The sequence below is a fragment of the Dipodomys merriami genome, unplaced genomic scaffold (assembly GCF_024711535.1).
Source record: "Dipodomys merriami isolate MVZ:Mamm:240054 unplaced genomic scaffold, mDipMer1.0.p SCAF_2511, whole genome shotgun sequence".
Classification (NCBI taxonomy): Eukaryota; Metazoa; Chordata; class Mammalia; order Rodentia; family Heteromyidae; genus Dipodomys; species Dipodomys merriami.
In genome coordinates this window covers 20,001-27,769 of record NW_027203951.1, presented here as the reverse complement: position 1 = coordinate 27,769, position 7,769 = coordinate 20,001, and positions in this window count along the sequence as shown.

Genomic DNA, 7,769 nt, shown 5'->3' with positions numbered 1-7,769 from the left:
TGGGTGGGGAACAAACAGAACTTGAGGGAGGGAAAACCTGTGAGAGAGCCAGGGAAGGGGTGACATTGTCCAAAAAAAAAAAGTACTCTTTTTTAGGGGGTGGGGGGAGATGGGAGGGCAGGAATGGAAACAAAGGAGGAGGCAACAATGCTTGATAAGAAATGTACTCATTTCCTTGCTCGTGTCATTGTAACCACTCTGTAAGTATTTTCACAATTAACACAACTCATTAGCCGGGCGCCGGTGGCTCGCGCCTGTAATCCTAGCTACTCAGAAGGCTGAGAGCTGAGGATCACGGTTCAAAGCCAGCCCGGGCAGGATAGCGCCCAAGCCCAGAGTTCAAGCCCAACGACAAAAAAAAAAAAAACAAAAAAAAACAAAAACTTATTAATTAAAAAAAAAATGTACTCTTCCTACCTCACTTATGTAATGTAATCTTTCCTATCCTTTTTTTTTTTTTTTTTTTTTTTTTTTTTTTTTTGTCAGTGGTGGGTCTTAAACTCTGGGCCTGGGCGCTGTCCCTAAACTCTTCAGCTCAAAGCGAGTGCTCTACCGCTTGAGCCACAACACCACTTCCGATTTTCTAGTGCCTCATTGGAGATAAGAGTCTGGTGACTTTCCTGCCCTGCCTGGCTTTGAACCGTGATCCTCAGCTCTCAGCCTCCTGAGCAGCTAGGATTACAGACGCGAGCCACCGGTGTGGGCTGGCATACTGTAACCGTTCTGTATGTCACCATTTCCCTAACAATTTGTAAAAAATCAAAGGAGAGAGGGAGGGGGAGATAACAACCCCTCACGCCTGAGAAGTGAAACCCAACGGGCTTCTAACCGATCTGAGATTCTTTGAAGGTTTTTGCGATGTTAATCACAATCACAAACACAGACGGACAGTTTCTCCAGTCACTCCTTAAGAGGAACGGGGAACAGGGACAGGGAGAAGAGAGGCAGATCCTGGCCTGACCTAGGCGGGAAGATGGAGGGGAGACAAGACTCCTGAACTCCTTTTTCCCCTCACTCTCCTCCGTCCAGAGGGTGGGAGCTTAGGGGTCGGCCACGGGGACATCCCACGGTCACAGTCATGCCTCCCGGAGGGGCAGAGGGCAGAGCACAGGCAAGCATGCCAGCTTCCCCGCCCGCCCCTCCCATTCTGTCCCTGGCGGGCTTGGGCGGGAGGCATACTAGTGGCAGCGGGCGGGTGGAAGTAGTCTGACAACTCCAGCTTGCAGGAAGTCAGTGGCTGCTGGTGGTAGGCAGGGAGGGTCCCAGCAGAAAAAGACCAGAGAGAGCGCGCGCGCGCGCAGACTTTTCCTGCCCAAGGGCAAAAGAGGCCACTTTTGTAAAGACGGGGAGGGGGAGGGGAGGCTGATTCACTCACCCCCACCCCACCCCGCGCGCTAATGAAGTTACAGGAGCTGAGGGCTGGCCGCCCCACCCCCCACCCCGCCGGGGTGTTTCGCAGAGGACGCAGGGCGGGTCGGGGGTGGGGGTGGGGTGGGCTGGTTTAAGCCTGGAGCCCCAGTCAACTCAGGAACTCCAGGCAACGTTCCTTTGTCTTGTAAATGTCGTCATGGCAACGACTTAAGCGCCCTGGCGGAGGGGGGAGGGTGGGGGGGGGGAGGAGAAAGAAGAAGAAACAAACACGCCCACCCCAGCAGGCCTGCCTGAGTTGAGGCCTTGAATTTCAACCTCAGTAGGGCCACTAAACTAATAAAAATCGTTGTAAGAAACTGTTGACGGAGGACCCTCGGGATAGGATGATTAGGCTGTGTACCCGTGAGGCGAGGTGGCCGTGTGTTCCAGCTTCGTGCCAAGAGGTTGCCTTATCTCGGCCTATCTTCCTTCCCAGAATTGAACACAGAGGCAAGCAGGATAATTTCCAGGGGGAAATGAGGCCTGGGAAAGCACCACCAGGAATTCAGAGACAAGACAGCCGGACAGCTTCCTAATGAATGGCTCCACACATCCTATTTTCTTCACTTTTCAGTCCCTCATAAACGAACAGTTATTAGGAAAGAAAACTAATAGGTGGGGGTGGGTGGTGGAAGGGAAAAGAGCAGCTCCCTTCCTCTGAGCTTTTGCCCAAACAATGAGTATACTGTGAGAAAGGAGCCAAGAGTTTCCTCAAAGAAAGGAGGAAACTTACACCGGGGAGGGAAGTAAATTTTAAAAAGAAACAGAGCATGGGTCAAAGCAACACCCCTCCCCCCCCCCATGCATGCATGGGAAACCAACAGAATCATCTCTTAAACCCTACTACAGGCTCAAGGTAGAGAGTTTACTTTGTTTCTTTTTCCTCTGTGTGTTTTCAAGGTTTCACTTTCATTTCTGGGCACATAACCATTGGGCCTTGCCTCGGTGGGTGTTTCTCCCCCTAAAAGTATCTATCCTGTCTTTTGGGTCTTACTGTGTGTGAGTGTGTGAGTGTGTGAGTGAGTGAGTGAGTGAGTGAGTGAGTGAGTGAGTGAGTGAGTGAGTGAGTGAGTGAGTGAGTGAGTGAGTGAGTGAGTGAGGCAGCCAGGCAGCCAGGCAGCCAGGCAGCCAGCCAAGCAGCCAGCCAAGCAGCCAGCCAAGCAGCCAGCCAGGCAGTCAGTCCAGAGATCTAATGTCTCCCCTATTTTAAACGTACCTTTTGCATATGTGAGAGAAAGCACACGAAACTGGTTTTCTATAGGAACATATATGTGAATACATTCACCATGGAGTGAAAAGATAGAGTCGCTTCCAAATGATATGTACAGCAGAATACCAACACATCGAGATGACTTCTGCAAGAAGCCAAGGCCCACTTTTGAAATCCCATAATGAGGAAGCCTCAGTCAGTGGCCTGGTTTGAGTCCAGGCCTCCACTTAAAAACGACCTTTACTTTGTGTTTTTATTTTTCCCTGTTTTCTTTTCCTTTCTATGACCTCTCCCCCCAACGCCCCAACCCCTTCCCTCCATAGGTCTCTCTTTCTCCTTTTCTTTCTCTGTAGTTTGAGCCCGAGAGTTACTTAATTCTCGAACTTCTGGGTTTTCCTTAGATCTGGTAACCTGTTGGACATAAAAATTTGGGAAAGCCTCAAAACAGTCACCCCCACCCCACGAAAAATAATCATGCTTGTCGCCAAAAGCTTTTAAATGAGAAAACAGTGGTCAAGTGAAGCCAATGAAGGCTGTAATAGCAACCATGTTTCTAGACTACTGTACCAAGTTTTTTTTTAAATATATATATTTTTAAACATATTTTTATTGTGAAAATACTGTACAGAGGGGTTACAATTACATGGGTAAGATAATGAGCACATTTCTTATAAGCATTGTAGCCTCCTGCTTTTTTTCCCCTTCCCATCCCTTCGTATCCTCCCCCCCCCCCGCCGTCCCCCCACCAAAGTTGTAAAGTTCGTTTTTTGACATAACGACTTGTATATCTCATTGTTTCAATGGGTCCTCCTGTAACCCTGTTTTAACAATTTGTTTTTTCCCTTCCCCTCCACATATATCAACACCAGGATTTTTTTTTTATTAAGCAAAACAACTCAGTTATTCAGCTGTGAGTATGTCCATACAAACAAGATGCAGGAGCCTTCCATGCTGGACTGGCCAAAAAAGGGGGGAGAGCTAGGAAGGTGGCTTAGTGGTAGAGTGCTCGCTCCCCTTGCAAGCATGAGGCCCTGGGTTCGATTCCTCAGCACTATATAAACAGAAAAGGGGAGCAGTGGCACCCTGTGGCTCAAGTGGCAGAACAGTAGTGAGCCTTCAGATGAAGAGCAGAGAGACAGCACCCAGACCCAGAGTCCAAGCCTCACACCCGACGACAAAAAAACTGAAAATAATAAATATATATATATGTTTGTATCACACTATATATAAGCATAGATAGATATATATGTATGTATGTGTATAAATATATATGTGTATATGTATGTATATGCATGTGTGTGTCTGTGTGTGTGTGTCTGGAGAGAGAGAGAGAGAGAGAGAGAGAGAGAGAGAGAGAGAGAGAGAGAGAGAGAGAGAGAGAGAGAGAGAGAGAGAGAGAGAGAGAGAGAGCCAGAAGTGGTGATGTGGTTCAAATGATACAGTGCTAGACGTGAGCAAAAGAAGTTGAGTGTGATTCCTAGAAATGTTGTTTGATGATACTTTTTGTCCTATTCATGACAGATAAAACTTTCACTAACTTATGTTATGTGTTAGTATAATTACTTCATTTGATGAAATAGCTAATATATATTTTTTACCTTTCTGAGAATATAATTTTAATGAAATAAACTGTAAAATTATTCATATGTGAAAAAAAAGAAGAAGTTGAGTGACAGTGCTGAGGCCCTGACTTCAAGTCTCAGTATTGCCCACCCCCCCAAAAAAATAAAGAAAAAGGAGAGAGAGGGGGGGTGGGGAGAAGAAAGAGAGAAAGTAAAAAAAGGAAGGAAGGAAGGAAGGAAGGAAGGAAGGAAGGAAGGAAGGAAGGAAGGAAGGAAGGAAGGAATGGTCAATGACCTGTTTTTCTTACCTGTAGAGAAATGCCCCAAACATCTAGAAATTCAGGTTGGGGCAAAGATAAAACAGCTATCTGTACATAACTCAGCTGCCACATCTCTCCCCCCCCCCCCCCCCCCGCCTATCTAACCCTGAAAACACCCATGAAGTCAAGGAGCTGTGTAGGTCTCTCTCCCTTCAAGAGCACCCACACTGTATTAGAGTATGTCCTTGTCTGTCTGTCTGTCTGTCTGTCTGTCTGTCTGTCTGTCTGTCTGTCTGTGCCTTTTTTGGGGGTCTGGTTGTCTGCTTGCCTGCTTGCTTACTTACTCCATAAAAACTCCACCAGAGTGACTCCTCCAGAAATTCTTATTCAATGATCGAAATCAAGGGTCCTAAGGGAAGAGTCCCTACATGGAAGGGTAAAAAGTCACTAACCCTCACCTGTGTTTGGTGACAAGAAGAACTCCATACCAAGAGTCTACCTTAATACATGAGGGCAGGGCAGGGAAGGAATAATTTATTCAGGTGATCTAGTCAGTCACAGTAATGGGTCTCTGGTTCCCCGTCCATGTCTCCCTCTGTGTGTGTGTGTGTGTGTGTGTGTGTGTGTGTGTGTGTGTGTGTGTGTGTGTGTGTGTGTGTGTGTGTGTGTGTGTGTGTGTCTCAGATCTAGTTGGACTTGTGGATCTCTCACTTGCTCTCCCTTCCATCTCTTACTCTGTGTGTCTTTCCACTGGTCTCTGGGTCTCTGTCTCTCTGTCTGTCTCTCCTGTGTCTCTGTCCTCTCCCCTCCCCCACCCCTTGCTTTTCTGTGTGGACTCAAGGAAGAACTGTGTTTCAGGCCCAGTGGTCTCTGCTTACTCAGCTTGCCAGCCTGGAACTCGCCAGAGGCAACTTCTTCCTTGGTGTCCCCGAAAGAAGGAGGGAGCAGGAACCGGTGCCCCAAAAGGGACTCTTATCTCCAATGAATCACCCGCCTGGCCACCCGCCCGCCCGTGTCAACCCACACAGAATATGAAAGCCACACATGAGCTCAAGAACATGCAAAGACTCAGTTTAGAGGAGTCTCATGTTGAACATGGAGACTCGGTCTGTAAACAAGATGGATGCCACTCCCATCGCTGCTGCCATTTAGACCCGAGTTTTTAGGGAATCTGTCTACCACCCAGACACATTCCAGCCCACCACCTTGAGAATGTCTCAAGGATGGATGGCTAATTTTATTCAATCATCATCTGGTTTCCCGAAGGAGAAAATGCCTCTGCACCCCCCCTCCCCTGCAGTTCTCTTCCCAAGGCCCCAAGTCGGGGGCGGGGGGGGGGGTGTGGAAAACAACAACCAAAAAGCATGTAAATAAGCCGGGCGCTGGTGACTCACGCCTGTAATCCTAGCTACTTAGGAGGCTGAGATCTGAGGATGGCGGTTCAAAGCCAGCCCGGGCAGGCGAGACCGTGAGACTCCGATCTCCAATAAACCACCAGAAAACTGGAAGTGGTGCTGTAGCTCAAGTGGTTGAGTGCTCGCCTTGAGCTGAAGAGCTGAGGGACAGCGCCCAGGCCCAGAGTTCAAGCCCCACGGCCAACAAAAAAAAAAAAAAAAAGCACGTATATAATAACTGAATATACGTATATTTATATGTATGTATCACACTATGTATGAGTATATATATGTGTGTGTGTGTGTGTGTGTGTATGTATATATATATGTATAAATAAATGAATATATGTGTGCTTATACATATATACGTATATGTATAAATAAATGTTACCCAAATGTTTACAAACAAGACCACACTAAAGCTACCAGCACAACTATGTTTATTGCAGCATTATTTACCATAGCTAAGATATGGAACCAACCCAGATGCCCCTCAGTAGATGAATGGATCAAGAAAATGTGGTATATATACACAATGGAATTCTATGCCTCCATCAGAAAGAATGACATTTCCCCATTTGTTAGGAAATGGAAAGGTTTGGAAAAAATTATATTAAGTGAAGTAAGCCAGGCCCAAAGAAGCATAGGTCCCATGGTTTCCCTTATTTGCAATATCTAGTATAGGTATGAGTCAAGCGGAAAAGGCCAGATAATGTGATGTTAGGAAAATGAACCCTTAAATATGTATTTTAATGTTTTTGTTTCTTTCATGCATGTGTTTCTAATGCATTTATAAGATTATTTCTTTGTTGCTTTGTATGTCCCTCCCCCACAGTGTAACCCCCGCTTTCACTATATTTGATGTCAGTATAACATGTGGAGGAGATGGGGACAAACAAGTCGTTTAAGGATTCAGGTGGACCTGTTGCAACAATGAGAAGTACAAAATGTCATGTCAAAACCAGCTTTACAATTTCGGTGTGGGGGGGGAGGGAGGTATAATTGGGTGGGGGGAGGGGGGTAAAATTGGGTGGGGGGAGGGGGGAGGCGGGGAAGGGAAGTGAAGGGTAAACAAAGGAGGAGGCTGCAATGCTTGGTAAGAAATGTATGCATTATCCTGCCCATGTAATTGTAGCCCCTCTGTACAGTATGTTCTCAAATAAAATAAAATACAATTAAAAAAAATAAATGAATATGTGTTTATATATGTATATGCATATAAACACATATATATGTATACATATATACATACTCAGGCACACGCACGCACGCACACACATAGATATATAGAGATATAGATATATAGAGATGTATATCTATATCGATACATAGATAGATAGATAGATAGATAGATAGATAGATAGATAGATAGATAGATAGATAGATAGATAGATAGATAGATAGATAGATAGATAGATAGATAGATAGATAGGTAGACAGACAGATAGACAGATAGACAGATAGACAGATAGACAGATAGACAGATAGACAGATAGACAGATAGACAGATAGATAGATAGATAGATAGATAGATAGATAGATAGATAGATAGATAGATAGATAGATAGATAGATAGATAGATAGATAGATAGATAGATATCACGTACATAGACATAAGTAGCACTGTGGCTCAAATGGTACAGTGCTAGACTTGAGCCGAAAATGCTGAGTGCCTGAGTGACAGTCCTCAGGCCCTGACTTCAAGACCCAGGATTGCCCACCCCTCCAAAAAATAGAGAAAAAGGAGAGAGAGAGAGAGAGAGAGAGAGAGAGAGAGAGAGAGAGAGAGAGAGAGAGAGAGAGAGAGAGAGAGAGAGAGAGAGAGAGAGAGAGAGATGGTGGGAGAAGAAAGAAAGAAAGAAAGAAAGAAAGAAAGAAAGAAAGAAAGAAGGAAGGAAGGAAGGAAGGAAAGAAAGAAGGAAAGAAAGAAAGG